This window comes from Oryctolagus cuniculus, chromosome 9 (assembly GCF_051225735.1).
Source record: "Oryctolagus cuniculus isolate XC-2025 breed Fujian yellow rabbit chromosome 9, ASM5122573v1, whole genome shotgun sequence".
In the NCBI taxonomy this organism is placed as follows: Eukaryota; Metazoa; Chordata; class Mammalia; order Lagomorpha; family Leporidae; genus Oryctolagus; species Oryctolagus cuniculus.
Window position 1 is genome coordinate 113,190,250 of NC_142875.1, and position 20,724 is coordinate 113,210,973.

Below are 20,724 nucleotides of genomic sequence, written 5' to 3' on the forward strand. Positions count from 1 at the left end.
TCAAAATTAAGGATTTTATTAGGAATTCATTAAACCTCATCAGCGGTATCACTGATGAGATTCTTAGAGTCAGGTTCTGGGACCATTGTAGCACTCGCATGAGTTCCTCAATGCTCATTTCATCCCTATGAGGCGGGCATCATCATGGTGCCCGGATTTCAGATAAGGAAACCGAGCATTGAGTGTTAATTTACCTGAACTCATCGAGCTGTTAGTGGCCAAGTCAGATCTGAATCCATGAAGTCTTTTTACAATGCCTACAGTTTACCCATTGTACCAAACTGAATTTAAGTCCTAGACCACCTGGATAATATTGACCAGATGGGTTAGAGAAAGGGAAGAGCTATGCAATAGGTGTATTCTGCCAGAAATTTCTGTTCTCAGAAATTGATGGGACATATTCTGAATTCTGCCTATACTTATCATTGACAACAGTGGTTTTTAATCTTTTTTAAATTCTAGAGGCTGGTATCACACTGTAAAAGTAGGGTGAATGTATTGGCTCATTTTCCTGGAAAAATGTATATTCATACAATTTGACATAATTTCAGCAGGCTCATAAGAGCCCCCAGTAGTCCTGGATGGTCTCCCCGAGATCCCATTGACCTTAACCAAAGAACCATTGCCAATCATACTTTGTTGGTTATTTTCACTGAAATGCCCCAAATGTGTAGCCAAAAGATATTCCTTGAAGAAGTAAAATTAATTGAAGGTAATTATCAGTCTTTGTCATCACTTTTAGGATCAACAGACCTATATCCCTCCCACCCAACATGCTGTATGAGAGATCACAGTGAAAACTGCCATGAGGACTTTGTAACAAAGATGGCAAACATATGTGGCTTGGTTACTGATGACTGGAGAATGCAAGCAGCCGTGTTCTTCCTAATGACAGAGTGGGATGCTGGAGGTGAGCCACAACATTTGCAGAGCCTAAAGCAGCAAGGTCACTGACCGTCTCATCCTTCCCACAGTGAACACACTTGTGAGCTCCTCCTCAGGCTGTCACTGTGCACTCTCCCGGGACTGCACGCAGGATGCAGTCATCACCAGAAAGCTTTGTTTTTAGTCATGTTGATAGACATAACTGCCTGTGGGAACTCAGCAATTTTCACTTTTTGTTAGAATACATAGTATGAATTTTACAGGTCACAACCTTGAAAAAGTTATTATTTAGTGTTATCAAGAAATGAACTACCAAAATGAACTGAATTTCTTTTATATTACTGAAGTTGAAGTTCCCCAATTCCAAAACCATTTAAACTTTGTTTCCCCAAATCTTTCTTTTTTTTTTTTTAAGATTTATTTATTTACTTGAAAGTCAGAGTTACACAGAGAGGAGAGAGAGAGAGAGAGAAAGAGAGAGAGAGAGGTCCTCTGTCCACTGGTTCACTCCCCAGATGGCTGCAAGAGCCAGAGCTGTGCGAGTCCAAAGCCAGGAGCCAGGCGCTCTTCCAGGTCTCCCACATGGGTGCAGGGGCTCAAGGACTTGGGCCATCTTCTACTGCTTTCCCAGGCCATAGCAGGGAGCTGGATTGGAAGTGGAGCAGCCAGGACTTGAACTGGCGCCCATATGGGATGCCAGCACTGCAGGCAGCAGCTTTACCTGCTACGCCACAGCGCTGGCCCCTCCCCAAATCTTTCTAAAATATATTAGATATACCATTGTCTTTTAAAAACACATATATTGAATATATCTGAATCATTAAAAAAATGTCTGGATCTTAATGAAGATCCTTGAAAAGTGACCTGGGCAGTTATACGGCAATGTTTTTGGAAAGCGTAGAGTGGATGAGTCAAGACAATTCTAGAGTGTTGGAGTTTCTGAGTTTCTCGAGCTTTTGCATGAATGGATAGACAGACATATTTTTCTTCCCTCACATTACATAACTGCTTCCTTTCGCTGCAGTCACTAAGACTATCGCTAACAGCCCATTTATTTCCATTTTATCTTTACTATGCCAAAGACTGGTAAGTCATAGTAAGTGTCTTGTTAGAATTTTGTCTCCTATAAGAGTAAATTAGCTCTGAGGTTTGATCCTAAGGAACCACTTCTATTAATATGAGCACCATTTTGAGACATTGTGTTTGTTGTTGCCAAATTCTTCCTGCTAATTTCTGGATAACTGGCTCAGTTTCATGTATCCAGCAAGAGTGTGTGACTGGGCTCAATCCGTGAAATCAAACTAAATATTGTTGATGTTCTGTTGTTCTCTTTTTTAAGATTTATTTACTTATTTGAAAGAGTAAGAGAAGGAGATAGAGAGACAGAATCTTCCATCTACTGGTTCACTCCCCAGATAGCCTCAATAGCTGGGACTGAAACAAGCTGAAGCCAGGAACCTAGAGCTTCTTCCAGGTCCTCCGTTTGGGGGCAGGGGCCCAAACACTTGAGCCATCCTCCGCTGCTTTTCCCAGGCCATTAGCAGGGAGATGGATTGGAAGTGAAACAGCCAGGACACAAACGGGCACCCATAGGAGATGCTTTAACTGTTACACCACAGTGCTGGCCCCAGTGTTCTTTTTAAAGAGACATACATAGTTGGCTTTTTTCTTTTAAGATTTATTTGTGTATTTATTTGAGAGGTAGAGTTACAGACAGAGGGAGAGACAGAAAGGTCTTCCTTCCGTTGCTTCACTCCCCAAATGGCCACAACAGCTAGAGCTCCACCCATCCGAAGCCAGGAGCCAGGCGCTTCTTCCTGGTCTCCCACGTGGGTGCAGGGGCCCAAGGACTTGGGCCATCTTCTACTGTTTTCCCAGGCCATAACAGAGAGCTAGATTGGAAGTGGAGCAGCCGGAACTAGAACCGGTGCCCATACGGGATGCCAGCGCCACAGGCGGAGGATTAACTTACTGCGCTACGGTGCAGGTCCCCATAGTTGGCTTTTTAAACAATAGAATCACACATTTAAATCTCAGTCTATTTCAAATTTACTAAAAAATATCTCAAAGTGTTTTGAAATATCAACAGATTAGATGTACATTGTTTGAAGTTTTTTCAATCTTCTCTCACAGATTCTTCATGGAAAAGACAAATGCATTTTACATATTTAGGTTTCCAGTAATAGTTTAATAATAATTATTAGTCTAAAGAATGAAAATAGTAGTTTTGCACCTGTGGATATGTGGTGTGTTAAAGGCTCTATTGTTGTTGTTTATTGTTTTAAGATTTATTTATTTATTTGAAAGAGTTACACAGAGAGGAGAGGCAGAGAGAGAGAGAGAGAGAGTCTTCTATCCGATGGTTCACTCCCCAGTTGGCCGCAATAGCTGGAGCTGTGCCGATCCAAAGCCAGGAGCCAGGAGCTTCTTCCAGGTCTCCCACGCAGGTGCAGGGGCCCAAGGACTTGGACCACCTTCTGTTGCTTTCCCAGGCCATAGCGGAGACCTGGATGGGAAGTGGAGCAGCCAGGTCTCGAACCGGCACCCATATGGGATCCAGCGCTTCAGGCCAGGGCATTATTAACCCACTGCACCACAGCACCAGCCCCTCTATTGTTGCTTAAATGGTGTCTGAGGTGCTTAGGTGACATCTGTCATTTACTGATACAATCATCATACTTCATCAGTATTATTTAGCTTTGAGTTTTACTACAATCTTATTATGGAATAAAGTTTCATCTGAGATATATTCCATCACCTCTCATCTCCTTCCTGCTATGGTTCTTATTCAGTAGCTTTGCCTGTTGACACTACAATTGCCTCCTTCGTGGTTGGTCTTCTTGTACTGTGTCTACACAACCTCTTAGACTACTTTCACACAGCAGCCAATGGTTCTGTTAAAACATAATCCACCTCAGGTTATGTCTTTGCCCAAGTTTCTCCCTGCCCTCATCTTATTGACCAAATACTTCATGAGTGCCAAGTTCTGTTCTACATAACTGAAATAAGCTAGAAAAAAAATTCAGATAAGAAGCCCTTGGCCTTATGGAGCTTACTGTCTACTAGAAAGAGACAGATTAAAAATTAAAATAATAAATTATATAATATTTTAGAAGTGCTAAGTGTTCTGGGATAAAAGAAATACAGCAGATTATGGAGGGTTTGGTATTGAGGGACAAGGACACGAGAGTTATTATTTAAAATAGTGCCATCAGGGTAATCCTTTTTGACAAGGTGATGGTTGAAAGTTCTGAAGGAAGATGTTTGGAGTAGTAATTTCCCAGGTATAGGGAACTACTGCAAAGACCCCAAGGCATGAACGTGCACTTGGGATGATCAAGGAACACTAATCAGGCCAGTGTGGCTAGTGCTGAACAAACAGTGAATGTAACAGGAGATGAGATCATTTCCTACACTGCTCCAGTCTCCTCAAATTCATTCCTGCTACTATTGTAACACTGCAGTTACTACTTGCTATGTTTTGAATGTCTCTACCAAAACTCCTATTGAAATTTAATCCTCAGTGTGATGAATGAAGAAGGCAGAAACTTAATCTGACCACGGTACTTAGAGGTCACAGCTTTGGGAGATAATTAGAATTAGGTAAGGTGTTCAGGTTGGGACACTCATAATTGAAAACTGGTAGCCTTATCTCAACAGGAAGAGAGACCAGAAGGCTCATGTACATCTACCTTTTGGCATCTTGGAGTTCTTCCAGCAAGTAAGCTGCTGCCAGAAGAGGACCCTAGACCTTGAACCAGAACCATGAGCCAAAATCTTTGTAACTTACCCAGTCTATGGTACTGTGATGTCAGTAACAGCAAAGGACTAAGCTCACTACCACTAACAATGATGATCAAAGTAACAAAAGCAACTACAACATTGACCTATTTATTAGTTTTATGGTTTAGAATGCATGTGCTGTAAGGACATGGAATTAGTTTCTAATATCTAGAATAGTGCCTGGCTCACAGTAGACTGAAAAATACTTATTGAAAAAGACGGATCAATCCATGTTATTGTTTACTCTTATTTAACAGTTAAATGACAGCTTACATTGAAGATGGAAGGAAATTAACCCAAGAGAGGTTAAGAACAGAACCATGTCACATATCCATAATGCTTTTCTTAAAAGGCTACACAAATACACAATGTGAAATACCTTATAATTGTTACTTCATGATCCATATGCCAAAAGTACTTCCATGGTTTATTAAAAAGTTTACTATAATGATGGATCTAATTTTCTTTTGAATCCTTACATTCTCCTGACCAATTATCCTGAGTAAAATTTTTCTTTTGAAGTAAAAGAGTGACATTGATAATATTTACTTCCACCAAGAGATTGATCTAAGGTCTTGTTCCTTCAGAAGTTTTAATGTATGACATATTTTATCAGTTACATTTAAGTCACTACATTCCAAAATATTTTGTTTTCATCCCATTCCCAAAACCTGTACCTTTCCATTGAATAAGCCAACCAGTGGTTAATTTAGGGAAGAACGTTTTCCTCCTTTTGCCTAATTTATAACCTACTTGGATAATTCTTCATCGCATGTGATCCATTTTTAATATTGCTGGCACCATAAATTTTATGCTATTAAGGAAAGTTGGTTTATAACAAAATGGAAAGTACTGTAAGTAGAATTTATTCCAAGGAAATATTTTAAAAGTCACTTAATGCAATAATTCAGTGGGATGATATTCCATTCATAAGTGAAAGCTAAAAGGCAAAATTGCTACATTAAAATAGTCATGCTATTTCTAAGGATTAATAAGCCAGGGCTGGTTACTCAAAATAATTCCTGAGTCATTATCACAAAGAATCACCAGAAGTGCCAGTTTTTGTGATTGAAATAATATTTTTAAATGAAAACAGATTAGATATGATTTGTAGAAGCTAGTCAAGCTTAGAAAGAGTAGTTTTTTTTTTTTTTTTTTTTTTTTTTTTTTTTTTTTGACAGGCAGAGTGGACAGTGAGAGAGAGAGACAGAGAGAAAGGTCTTCCTTTGCTGTTGGTTCACCCTCCAATGGCCGCCACGGCTGGCGCACTGCGGCCGACGCACTGCGGCCAATACACCACGCTGATCCTAAGGCAGGAGCCAGGTGCTTCTCCTGGTCTCCCATGGGGTGCAGGGCCCAAGCACCTGGGCCATCCTCCACTGCACTCCCGGGCCACAGCAGAGAGCTGGCCTGGAAGGGGGCAACCGGGACTAGAACCCGGTGTGCCGGCGCCACTAGGTGGAGGATTAGCCTATTGAGCCACGACGCCGGCCGAGAAATAGTTTTTAAGTTAAATGAAAATTAACACACATTGCCACAGTCTGAATAGGATTTGGCTTTTGAACTCATGCAGGACATTAAATCCCAAAGTCCTAAGTTAATGATACTATGAGAGTGGAAACTTAATCCCACTGGGAATTGGACTAAGTGGAGGTCCTTGGGTCAGGCCTTTGGAAGATAGTTCTCACAAGAGGGTTGGTTCATCATGTGATCTTACTTCATAGGCCCTCATCAGAGGCCAAACTGCTGGGAATGTCTGATCCAGGGCTTGAATCTCCAAACTGTGAGCTAAAATAAACCTCTCCTTCCTTCATAAGTAGCTTGTCTCACGGATTTTATTTTAGCAATGAAATACTGATGTACACACAATTGTCCTATATTCTAAAAAAATTTGAGACATATTCAATAGAGATACACAGAACTCTCAAATGTTACTTTTTCAGCTCTGAAATATATACTCTGAAAATATATTATGTCATTAGTTTTTGCCTACACAATTCATGAAATGAACTGATTATCAATGGCTATATTACAATTGTTTTGTAAGAGGATTAAGCACACATGACCTCCTAAACAGCTATGATAGCTTTTTTCTGTAGGTTTCCAGGTACACTGCTGTTGCTATTCAACAAATCCACCCCCTTCAACTCAATAATGCACAACAATGAGTATTTATTACAGGGCATCTGTAAAGATTATCATGTACTTCTGGAACTATGGTCAGCTGACTGTATTGAAAAAAATCCAGCTAAAAGTGTTTAAAATGGCCAGGTCAGGTTGTTTGTTATGAAAAAGAATTTCTGGTTCAAATGAGTGTTTCAAGGAATCCTATACATCACTTTTATATCATGAATACCTTATCACTGTTGCTTGAAGTCCTAGGAACACACCCAGTTAAAAAGCATTGATTTCATGCACACTTTAACACAGTACTGTCTCCTATATTCATGTTATAATGATGGGTTTTTCTTAGGCAACTTTTAAAAAATTGTTTGAGAAGCAGGGAGACAGAGCTCTCATCTGCAGATCTACTCCCCAAATGCCCACAAGTGGCCAAGGGTTGGGCCAGGCCAAAGCTGGGAACTGCAAACATCTAATATGGGGGTTAGGGATCCAATCGCTTGAGCCATCACTTGCTATCTCTTAGAGTATGCTTTAGCTTGAAACTGCAATTGAGAGCCAATGCCAGATATGAAACCCAGACACTCTGATAGGGAATTTGGGGGTATTAATCACTCATAACCTCTAGGCCAAATGTCTGCCCTGTCTTCAGCTACTTTTTAAGCTATTTATATTGTTTTCATTGTGTATCCTGTAGGAGTTTCATAAGAAAAAATGTGGTTACTTTTACATTATTGGAACAAATAACAATGGAATATTTTCAATGGCCTTGCACAAGAGTTTACTAAGTTTAGGTAAATTCTATCATGAATAATTTTAAATCCTATGTGAAAACAAGCAGAAATTTTTGTTATATAGAAAGACAGCAAATGTGGCTAAAACTCACACAACTGTTGTCTATTATGGGTTCTGGTAAGTCCATTCACCACTTGTTATTTTGATTTTTTTTAACCACACTAATTTATAGCCAAAATGCTCATTGTTTAAAAGTTACAAATATTAAAGTATAAAAACTAAATGAGGCCGGCGCCGCGGCTCACTAGGCTAATCCTCTGCCTTGCAGCGCCGGCACACTGGGTTCTAGTCCCGGTCGGGGCGCTGGATTCTGTCCTGGTTGCCCCTCTTCCAGGCCAGCTCTCTGCTGTGGCCAGGGAGTGCAGTGGAGGATGGCCCAAGTACTTGGGCCCTGCACTCCATGGGAGACCAGGATAAGTACCTGGCTCCTGCCATCGGATCAGCGCGGTGCGCCGGCCGCAGCATGCTGGCCACAGAGGCCATTGGAGGGTGAACCAACAGCAAAAGGAAGACCTTTCTCTCTGTCTCTCTGTCTCACTGTCCACTCTGCCTGTCAAAAAAAAAAAAAAAAAAACAACACTAAATGAAGTCATTATAATAAGTTTACATATTATACCATGTGTGAAACTTTTCAAAATTAGGATGTAACCAGGAGGCAAGAGGCACTCATCCCCTCTTCTGCCCCTTCCTTTTTCACTTTATTATTGCATTTACAGTATAATTACTTGACCTTAATGCCAGTAAAAACCAGGAAGCAGTTTCGCATATTACCAAGCTCACATCATTTCCAAAATCAACAGTAAACTGCTTTCAGTCTGCATGTTACAATCTCTAGTTAAAATGGCATAGTAAATACAGTAAGTATTAAAAAATGAAGAAAAAGAGAAGGATGAGGGGGTTTAAACCCTCTTGGGAATTTTTTACTGTTAACTAAGCACGACTTTAATTTAAATATCATAAACATTATAATGGGAAAAAAGTTTAAAAATAAGCAATAGTGTTTTTATGCCCTTTATTTATTGAGTGTGCATTAAATGAGGCCAGGCACTATGCTCAATCTTTGCATAAATATCTTTACTTTTCACTGCCTTATAGCACAGAAGATATGGTTATGATGTGGGTGTGGATGATGAACAATTATCGGTGAGTAAACTGAAGTCCAAACTGTTGACTTTTCTCCCTGAAACATGAACCCACTCTGGTGTGGCTACAGGATCCACATTCTGTCAGGCCATCACCCAGATTCGTTTAGTGCAATCTCATCTGTCTAAGAGATAAGGAATTTACAATCAGAGAGCTTTGGGGTCTTACTGGTGTGCTCCTTTGTGGTTTCTATCCCTTAAATGTGAACAATGTCAAGGAGAATGGTATACATACTTAGAATTTGGAGGCATTTTTTAAAGAATTATTTTTTTTTTTATTTATTTGAAAAACAGAGTTACAGAGAGAGGTAGAACCGGGGGGGGGGGGAGAGGTTTTCCATCCACTGGTTCACTCCTCAAAGTACCACATGGCCAGGGCTGAGCTGATCTTAAGCCAGAAGCCAGGAGCTTCTTCCAGGTCTCCCATGCCAGTACAGGGACCCAAGGACTTGGGCCATCTTCTACTGCTTTCCCAGGCCATAGAAGAAAGCTGGATTGGAAGAAGAGCAGCTGGGACTTGAACTGGTGCCCATACAGGACTCCGGTGCTGCAGGCTGGGGTTTTAACAGGCTGTGCCACACTGCTGGCCCCTGGGAGCATTTTTACACATTCCTCCATACATTCTCCCGATGTGAAAGAGACACATTGGTTAGTCTTGCTCAATGCTGACTTTTTGTTTTGTTTTTGCCTTACCAAAGACCAGAATCAAAACCCTGGTGAGAAAGAAACCTGCAATGTCTCCAGAGAAAAGTGATTTCTAAACAGAAACTTCTGAACATTTATAACCTTTCTTTTATTGCCTCAGTGTGGAGCACTGACATCATGCCTTTAATTTTGCAACCCATCTGCACTCATGCATACATTGATAATGTAATTATGCCCATGGTACCATTTTACTTCATCAGTGTAATTTAGTTGCCTTTATGTTTCTCTCTGGGTTTATTATTTCAAGTATAGTATATGAATCATTGCACATTTGGGGTACTCCATAAATGCTTTTGGGCTGATGCTGTTTTAATGTAGTACCCTTAAAATTCCAAATAAGCTCATAACTAGTTAAAATATAAAATAGGTAGCCCAAAATGCAATGAAATCAAAAAAAGGGGGAAAGGCATTCTTAGAATGCAATAGGCTTATAAATAATGTTACATTTAACAAATAGAATATCTAAGTGAGGAAACATCGGTTTTCCCCGACCTTGCCAAGAAATTAATCACTCCTATGTGACATAAAACTGTCAATTGTTTCTTCGCTATTAAAGCTTGTGTACAACTACTTCGTAAATATTCATTTATATTATAGTTCTGTGTGTATTATATTTGTGAGTGATCAAAGGCCAGAGAATAAATCTTCTTTGTCTTTCTCCAGTGATTGGCATGATGCCTGAGACATGACATGTGCTTAATAAATATTTGAAAAAGTTAAATTAAGTTAAAATTTATATAAAATTATTTGGCTCTGATATTACTATTGGATTTGAGTGTGTACTCTAGTGTATTCTTTTTTGTGTGTGCATTCTTTTAAGATTAACTAACTTACTAATTAATTAATTAGAAAAGCAGAGTGACAGAAAGAGACAGAGAGAAGGAGAGACAGAGAGGCAAATATTCTAACTGCTGGTTCACTTCCCAAGTTTCCAAAACAACCAGGCTTAGGCCAGGCCAAATCCAAGAGTCAGAAACTCCATCCAGGTCTCACATGTGAGTGGTAGGAACCCAAGTACTTGGGCCATCTTCTGCTGCCTCATAGGCACAGTACCAGGAAGCTGGATCAAGAGTGAACCTACTCTCTGATATGGGTTATGGACGTCCCAAGCACTGGCTTAACCTGCTGTACCACACCTGGCCCTGGTGTATTTCTGTTGTTTAACAATTCTGTTCTATAGAGTGGAACTTATATTTCTTGAAGGTACATCAGCCATTCCTCAGTTTCAAGGCCTGGTGCAGATGATCATCTGGTCAATCTGCATTGCAAATTTGATTGACAGGAAGGCAGGACCCATCATGCCTTTTCTTATAAGCAGAGAGGGACTACCATCCTGGCCCTCACATTATCATTAAGTCTAAATTTAACTCCAACCTCTTAAGTGGTCAAAAGACTTCAGAGAACTAAAAATGAACAGGACTCACATAAATAGTGGGTCTCTTTAAATTTGCAGAGATGGCTTATTGTGGAATAAATTCAGTTGGTGGAACTAAGTATTCATTCATTAACCGTATCAACTGTAGGTCAAAGTATATATAATCTTGGGATGTGCCATTAGATAGGTTTTAGCTTTGTTTTAAACAATATTAATGAGATTTCTAAATTGTTAAATATCAAAGGAATTTTTAAGCATATATCAAAAACCAACCACAACTTTATTTCTCATAAAGACTTTTAAAAGTAGAAATTAAATGTTTTCAACTATACACATAAAAAACAAGAGAAATCTGTTTAGAGAGCAGTTAAGTCACATAACTGAGATCAAATTATTTTATTAAGCTTAAAACACATGTTTTTTCCAAAATACAATGCCACTATGTTTTAATATTTCTATGTTATGATTTGCAAGATTGAATTTTTCCACATGAGGATACACCTTATGAAAAAGCTTGCTTTGAGAACCACACATTTGGTGCAAGATAAGATTTCCCCTTCTTTACTGGGGAGAATATCCATGACCACAGACTATGGCAACACAGAAAAAGAATATAAATTTCAAGCAGCAAAAAGAAACTTTTAGGCGTCGGCACTGTGGCACAGTGGGTTAAAGCCCCGACCTGCAGCCCTAGCATCCCATATGGGCACTGGTTCGCGTCCCGGCTGCTCCATTTCCAATCCTGCTCTCTGCTGTGGCCTGGGAAAGCAGTTAAAAATGGCCTAAGTCCTTGGGGCCCTGCATCCATGTGGGAGACCCAGAAGAAGCTCCTGGCTCCTGGCTTCAGGTCAGCTCAGCTCTGGCCGTTGTGGTCATTTGGGGAGTGAACCAGCAGATGGAAGACCTCTCTCTCTGGCTCTACCTCTCTCTGTAACTCTTTCAAATAAATAAAATAAAGCTTTAAAAAAAACTTTGAGGTGAATTAGAATTTTGTCTTTTTCCTTTTCAAAATATCTTTAAGGATGTATCAAATGAGAAAAACAACAAATATGTGATGATGCAGACATAAAGTAATATATGATAAGCAACTCTCTCCTTAATTGTTCTCTCAGTCATTAACAAGTTCACTCTTTCAACAACAACAAATAGAGTATCAGGAACCATTTTCACAATGTGGAAGAAAGCAAAGCAGCAACATATTGTTCCTAAACCTCAGGAGTCGAGAGTCTGCCCCTTTGCATGCCCCAGGAGCAATAAAGAGTGGGAAATTTATAATCTAATTTAAGTACTGATGGGAAACCTAGCATTCTTATTGCAGGGACTGGGAAGAAGGAAGGTCAGACTCAGGCTAGCTTAATACAACATAGTCTATGAGAAGGAGCAAAACTGGTGCTTTCTTGAGGAGAAAAGCTATAATAGGCAAAATTCGAGTAACACAACATTTCAACCCCATGCCTGCCCCTGTTCCTGCTTACATGAGAGAACAAACCAGAGGACCTATATAAAACAGAAGAGGCAATTCCGTTTTACCTTCTTACCTCCTTCCTCTGGATGTCTCAACCTCCTGGCAAATCAAACCTTCAAATTAAGTTTCCTTTTCTTCCACCTCTGGGTCTTTCCTCAACCCCCAACCCCCAAGTCCATGTTCCTCTTTTCAGCAGTCCTCTCTTTTCTGTGACTTCACTGGCTCCTCCAAGAATCATGGTCATCACGCCTCAGGAGGAGTCAAGCACACATATCCCACAGGTGAGCCCGGTTCTAGTCAGCCTTGAGGGTTTAACAGCTTTGGCTTAACCGTTGCCTGTGATAGCTGAGATCTTGAGTAGGCGAGTTTGGAATCGCAGGACTAGAGGCTAAATGCTCTCTCTGAACTGAGGAGCTGTAGTGGAAGGAGATGGAAATAAAGCTGGACAGGCAATGGGAAGTATAAAAGAAAAATAATGGGATACCTACAGATGAGCAGATCAAATTGATTTACAGAATTCCCATAATGCCAGAGGTTTTAGAGTAAACTCTAAGCTCCTCAATGTGACATAAACATTCCTTTGTAGTCTAGGCTCAAAGAACCTCTCAATCTGTCCCTTACATAGCTTTATCCACACACTACACACCCTGAGTTACCTGTGATTCCTCACCGAAGTAGGCACTCCCGTGTCTGAACCTTTGACATGATTGCTCTCTGCTTGGAATGCTCTTCCTAAATTAGTGAGCTTCAAAAGGAAGAACATGAGAGAGAGAGAGAGAGAGACAGAGAGAGAGAATGAGAGAGATGGAGAGGAAGGAAGGAAGACTCAGAAAATTGTGTCATTTGAAATGTCAGATTTTAAAGAGAGGCTCGGAGCAAAGATCTGTCCACAAAAATCAAACTTCAGATATATTTACTGATAACTAAATTTGATAATTTTCAAATGCATATCCACTTGAACATCACATCACATCATGTCTTTCTCTCCTGTCCACTTGAGTGTGTTTCACATACATTCACTGAATCAATAAATATTTATTGAGCACTGTGCAAGGTACCGGCAAGACTGGGAAAATTCCCAAGGAAAGATACTAGAAATTATTTCACATTGGAGCTAGATTGTGAGCTGAGGCTTGGATGAGGTCAAGCTCACTTATTTAGGAAGAACATTCCAAGCAAAGAGAAATCATGTCAGTGGCCTAGACACAGGAGGGTCTGGTTCAGTGAGAAACCATGTGGGGCTCAGGGCAGGTAGTGAGAATCAGAGCCATAGAGAGGACAAGACGTGAGGTTCTTTGAGCCCAGATTATTAAATAAGGCATCTGTTGCATCAAGGAACTTGGGATTTACTTTTAAGTCTATGAGCATTATAGGGGTTCTCAGGAGAGAACAGCTCAGTTAGGATTTGGTCACCTACAAACATCTTCATTGACTGCATGTGGAGATTGAGGGAGAGGGATTAGTGTAAGGGTTCTAAATGGAGTGAAAACTGGGGTAGCATTATTCCTGGAGACAAAATGATGAGGAAAGGTGTTAAAAGTGAGTGATTTGGGACTTGAACATGTTGAACATGACATCAACAAAAATATCACGTAGAAAATTATCATCCATCCATCAGCCACCCATCCAACATGCATTTATTGAATGTCTATCATGTCCCAGGCACTGTCCCGTAAATAGCTGACATTATAGCCTGGAGCTAGAGGGGCTGATCCATGCCAGAATGCCCTTTCCTAGGTTAGGAGGTGCAGCGGTCATCTTTTGGGATGTCCCAGGTAACTAGTGTAAAGTAAGGAAGGGGACTTAGCTCAGAACCCCTATTTTCAGCTCCATTTCATGGTGGCTTCGTTGCACTCTGTGTTCTTGCCCACTTAAACTCTTCAAAAATTTTAGCGGGATAAAAATGAATTGATAAGGGGGCAAAAACCTGTTCATAGCTGTGGTTTCTGGAGCAGCCTCATTCCCCATCATTGTCACCTGCCTCCATGCTCTATTCCCTGTGAAGGTCAAAACAGACAGACACTGAAAACTCTTTATCCCCATTAAAAATGGAAATTGAGCAATTTAATAGAAATTTAAAATGAACACAACAAAAGAAGCATGCTTTATTATGCCAGAAGTTAAAATGAGAAGTAAATTAGTTCCAGATGGGGTCCAGGAATTGCTTTTAAATTACTGTGTTTGCTTAAGCCTGAAAATTTTTGACTTGTCCTGCATTCTGACAAAAAAAAAAAAAATCATTCTGAGAATTACAGAATAAATGCCTCTGTACACAGCATTTCTTATGGATAAATGGTGTAATCTTCCAGAACCAACAGAAAACACTGGTTTTTGAAAGTCTAGTCTTCATAAGTCCTGAAAAATGAGTGATTCAGTTATGGAAATGGTCAGGTAGAGTTAATTTGACATTAGCAACCGAGTCTTATGATAACAAATGAGGACAGGGAAAAATGACTGAACCATGACTTACAATTCCAAACATGCTTATCAGTAAATAGAAAATTGGGACTTCTTATAAGGAATGTAAAATTAAGAGAAAATTTGATTTTCTGGGGTGGGTGTTTGAGCTAGCGCCTAAACCACCAGTCGGGATACCCACACCCGTATTGGAATGCCTAGATCTGAATCCTGGAACTGCTCCAATTCCAACTCCTGCTAATGTGCACCCTGAGAGGCAGCAGGGGATGGCACAAGTATTTGGGTCCTTGCCATCCACATGGGAGACCTCGATTGAGTTCAAGATTCCCAGTTTTGGCATTTGGGGCAGTTGTGGGCATTTGGAGTGAACCAGCAGGTGGGAGTTAGCTGAGCTATCTGTTTGTCTATCTGTGTCTTTCACTTTCTCTGTCTCTAAAATAAATAGAAGTTAAGAAAATAATAAAAGAAAAATTTTAGTTTTCAATAGAAAAATACCTTGTATGATTGAGTGGCAAGAAATTGCTGAATAATATAGATTGAAAATAGAAACAAGAAACAAATTTAGAATATGGTAATCAACTGATTTGATGTTGTCTTTTCATTTGTCATCTTAATGGTTAGCAAATCAAAAGTTATGGCTTCTGTGACCAAGATTTGAAGCCAGTGTCAAGTAAGTTTAAAAGCACTATTTGTTTTCATTACAAGAGTGAGAATTAGGAAATAAATTACTAAGTTTCCCAAGCCAGAGCTTTTAATTTAATAATTTATAGTTTATAATATAATTATTTAAAAAATAACATTTTATATCAGGACATCATGCTTAAACAGAATTATCTGCAATTTTTTTAAGTTGTCAAGGGATTTGGATACAAAATTTAGATTTTTAATAAATTTTTCCTGAGAGAGAAAATACACATGATGTTAATTTCTAAATTTTTTCTATGCTTATATTAACACAGCACATAAGAAACTGACAGATGGAAACATTTGGACTTTATTGTGGACATAAAAGTGACTATCCCAGAGATGCAGAGGAATATTTATAGTTTACCCTACTGAGTGTCCTCTTCTACAAAGATCCAAGGATCTTACACGTTACTCTATTCATTCATGTCCTTCTTTTCCAGCCTCATCTTGCTTTCTGTCTATGTGGACACAAATAATTTAATACACTGAGTGTAAGGTCTCTAGTGCTAGGGCGGGGTAATCTTTTGTAATGGAGTGGGTCCATCTGCAGCTCCATCTCCACTCTGTGGCTAACTTTATAGTACCATGAAAGAAACAGAGCCTTCACAGGTCATAGTGTGTCCATAGAACTAGCACCTGGCAAAATAAGGGCATAACTGAAACTGTAAGTGGGCAATTAGCCTGGAAACGCGCCCTCATCGTGAAGAGTTTATAAATGAAGCTAAGAAATTTCTTATTATGCTTAGTATGATGGGAAACCACTAAGCATAAATAGAAGGAAAGAGGACATGATCACCATTTCGTTTTATAAAAGTCACTGCTGTTTCATTGCCAAGATGAATTGGGGGAATTAGGTGATACTGGAGAAAGTCTAGGTAAGAAGCTATTTCAGCACTACAGAACAACAAAATCTCTCACCACTAGCCACATTTAATATTCCTCCTTGTCATTTCCTAGCTTGATAGCTTATTGCTTTTTTTTCTGCACCACAATTAGTTTATCCAGTAAGTAACTGAAGAATTCCCCACTTTCAAGCAAGTATGTTCTGTCAATAAACATTCACATGTAGTATTGGTGTAGATATAGAAATCAAATAATTTAGGTAAATATTTAGGAGCACAATCATTGGATGGTAAGACTATGCCTGGTTTTATAAGAAACTGTCCAACTGTTTACCAAAGTGGCAGTACCATTTTGTATTCCTATCAGTAATGAGAGAGTTTTTATTGCTCCATATCTGCCAGTATTAGAATATAGAATTGCCAGGTTTTTTAAAAATTAGCCATTTTAATAAGCATTTATTCAATATTATATTGGCTATTCTGGTTCTTTTGCCTCTCCATATAAACTTTGAAGTTAATTTGTTGATATCCATAAAATAACCCCCTGGAATTTGATTTGGATTGCTTCAAATTCACAGATCAAGTTGGGAAGAACTGACATTTTGACAATATTGAGTCTTTCTATATACATGGACATGGGATCTCTTACCATTTATTTATTTATTTTTTGAAAGTTCTGTAGTTTTCCTCATAGACATTGCACATATTTTGTTAGATTTGATTCATATGTAAGTATTTCATCTTATGGGTGCTAATATAAATAATCTCTGTGTTTTCAATTTCAACACTGTTCTACTTGTTCATTGCTGTTATATAGGATTTCTAGTTCAGTTCCAATGTAGTTTGAGAGTAGACATTGCATTATACTCTTTGAAATTGGTTAAAGTAAGTATTATGGTCCAGAGGTTGGTCCATTTTTGGTTAATGTTCAATGTGAGCTAGAGGAGAATGTGTATTCTGCTGTTACTGGATGAAAATTTTATGAACAATCTATGTCTATGTCTAGGTTGTTTTGTTTTGTTTTGTACATATGGACATTCCCTCATTCCAACATTGAAACTGTTGAAAAACTTATTTCTTTCTCCATTTTATTACCTTTTTCCCTTGGTCACAGACCAGATGAGATTGTTTGTGTAGGTCTACTTTTCAGTTTTTTATTTCTAGCCTTTCATCAGTATCATGTTGTATTGTTACTATAAGTAAGTCTTGAAGTCTGATAGTGACAATGATGGAATACATTTTTCATTGAATCTATTAAATTGAATCTACTAAATCTATAAAGTTGGAAAGAACTGATATCTTAACATTCAAATCCATGAACATGGAATATCACTCCATTTTATTTATATCTTCCTTGATTTCTTTCCTTAGACTTTCATGATTTTCCCAATATAAATCTCATAAATATTTTGTTAATTTTTAATTGTTAATAGTTTTAAATTTGTAAGTATTAATTTTCTATATGCTGTTTTAAATGGAATGTGCTTTTAATTTCAAATTCCATTTTTCAGGGGGCCAGAACTGTGGCCATGTTAAACATTTATAATTCATCATTTTGTTTGAAGATAAAACTGAATAATAGATCCTGCTATTGTTTAGTAATGTACCAATGATAGTTTAAATGCACAAAGCGATAGAAACAAGACTGGAATAAAATGATGGAAAATTGTAAAGTGAAAGTGAGAGATAATGTAGTGAAGCACTGACTTCAGACCTTTCAAGCAGACAAATTTCATATTTTCTTTTTATTTTTTTAATTTTTAATTTTTTTATTTTTTTGACAGGTAGAGTGGACAGTGAGAGAGGACAGAGAGAAAGGTCTTCCTTTGCTGTTGGTTCACCCTCCAATGGCCGCCGTGGCCAACGCGCTGCAGCCGGTGTACCGCGCTGATCTGATGGCAGGAGCCAGGTACTTCTCCTGGTCTCCCATGGGGTGCAGGGCCCAAGCACTTGGGCCATCCTCCACTGCACTCCCGGGCCACAGCAGAGAGCTGGCCTGGAAGAGGGGCAACCGGGACAGAATCCAGCACCCCGACCGGGACTAGAACCCGGTGTGCCAGCGCCGCAAGGCGGAGGATTAGCCTAGTGAGCCGCGGCGCCGGCCTCATATTTTCTTTCTTCCCTTCTTTCCTCCCTCCCTCCCTCCCTCCCTCCCTCCTTCCTTTCTTTCTTTCCTTCTTTCCTTCCTTCCTTCCTTCTTTCCTTCTTTCCTTCTTTCCTTCTTTCCTTCTTTCCTTCCTTCCTTCCTTCCTTCCTTCCTTCCTTCCTTCCTTCCTTCCTTCCTTCCTTCCCTCCTTCCCTCCTTCCCTCCTTCCCTCCTTCCCTCCTTCCCTCCTTCCCTCCTTCCCTTTTCCTGTTTCTTTTTACATTAAACCTTACCCAAGGAAACTAACTCGCAGCCCTAATGCAAAGAGAAAGCAAATACATAAACTCCTGGATTTTTTTTTTTTTTTTGGCATATCACAAGACCTTGGAATTAACAATGAGATTCTAGCCAGAAACTCCCAGCACCACCACCCCCCCCACCAACCCTAAACAACTCCATCCTCAGATGCTTGAGATAAACCCTGTTTTTCCACTGGAAAGAGAACAGTTAGAGATCCAGAGACATTATGATGTGGACCTATATGCCCTTCCTCTTGGGCTGAGCCAGGGATATGAGACTGGAGAAGGAAGGGGCAGACAGACCCCTGGTTAGCTTTTGTGGGCTTAGAACAAGGAAGAACTTCTCCAGTATTGTCCAGATCATGAGAGCCCTCACCAAATCCCTTTGGCAAAGGAGGAATGGTAGAGGCAGCTTATTGGAGACCTGGGTTGATGGATCTCAAACAGGGCTGTAGAAACACTCTCCAGACAGGGCCCAAAGAGCACGCAGCTGTTTGTAGTCTGACAAGGGGATTTCAACAGCAGAGGTGCCAGGGTGACTTGGTGGACGACAGCATGGAGGAATGGTTCTGCCTACCCAATCCATGAAGCCATCCCAATGCTTGACACAGCCTTGCATCTTACCTCTCACACTAGAGAGAACCCTAAAGGGGCTGAAGTGACCTAATTTACTAAGAGAAACCCAAGTTTTAGGCTAAATTTGCATTTGCATAAAATTGACTATTTTAAGTTTCATGTCAGAACACAGAAAAATCTTGAGATTGAAATTATCTTGTTTTGGAGAAAAATAAAGTCACAGTTGCTTTCCATGTCTACAATGATTGAGAAATTAACACCAGCAGCATGAACCTACAATTGTTTAGAAAATGGGTTCAAGCTCTTTGGGAGAACTTAGTAGCATAGGACAAAACAAAACATTTGACTTGTAATGATAAGAACTGAATTTGGATTCCAGTTCTGTTACTCTCTTGAGAATCTCATGCAAGGTAGAAATTTTCCCTGAGTCTTAGTACCTTATTTGTTAAATGAAGACAGGTAAATACCCCTTAAAAGACTATTATGATTATCACATGCTGTATGACATGTAAAAGTGTTTTCTTAAAATATTTTCTTATTTATTTTTTAAAAAGATTTATTTATTTATTTATTTGAAAGTCAGAGTTACACAGAGAGGAGAGCCAGAGAGAGAGAGAGAGAGAGAGAGAGAGAGAGAGGTCTTCCCTCCGCTGGTTCACTCCCTAGTTGGCCACAATGGCCAAAGCTGTATCAATCTGAAGCCAGGAGCCAGGAGCATCTCCCAGGTTTACACGCCACCTCAGGGGCCCAAGGACCTGGACCATCTTCCAGAGCTTTCCTAGGCCATAGCAGAGAGCTGGATCGGAAGTGGAGCAGCCAGGACTTGAATCAGCGCCCATAAGGGATGCTAGCACTGGAGGCAGTGGCTTTACCCACCATGCCACAGCGTGAGCCCCTCTTATTTATTTAAAAGTGTGATACAGAGGAGGGACACACACACACACACACACAATCTTTTCATCTGCTGTTCATTTCCCACATGGCCACAACAGCCAAGGATGTGCCAGGCAGAAGCCAGGAACCAGGAGCCAGGAGCTCCTTTCTGGTCTCCCACAGGGGTGGCAGGGGTCCAGGTACTTGGGCCATCTTCTGCTGCCTTCCCAGGTGCATTAACAGAAAGCTGCATTGGAGATGGAGCAGCCAGGACTCAAGCTGGTACTCTAATATGGGATGCCCACATCACAAGTGTGGCTTAACTCCACCGAGCCACAATGCCAGCCTTTGTTAAAATGTTTTATAAACTCTTGTTTGGAGGGTTTTTTAGGTGATATAACAAAACTATATGTGCAGCCTTGTTTATGAGGGGTGGTTTCTATAAGTCAAACCTAATCCTCCCAGTGTTTAGGATTTTAAAACAAAGTCCTTACCTGTCAAGCTCATGGTCTTAGGAGAGTTTGGGTTTGTAAAGGAATTGGATGGAAGCCTGTATGTTAGAAGCCCATTCACTGGACGTGTGGTGGTGGTATGGTGTCAAACTCCAGATGAGCCATAGGAACGCACTGCAGGAACTAATGCACTGAGTATGCAATACCATTTTTGGCCGTG

The 20,724-nt window shown here is 39.9% G+C and overlaps 1 protein-coding gene across 7 annotated transcripts in view; it reads right to left on the reverse strand.

The window, feature by feature from the left end:
- Nucleotides 1–20,724, reverse strand: part of RERG (RAS like estrogen regulated growth inhibitor) — a 138,835-nt gene that overhangs the window by 12,959 nt on the left and 105,152 nt on the right. The window lies entirely within an intron of this gene.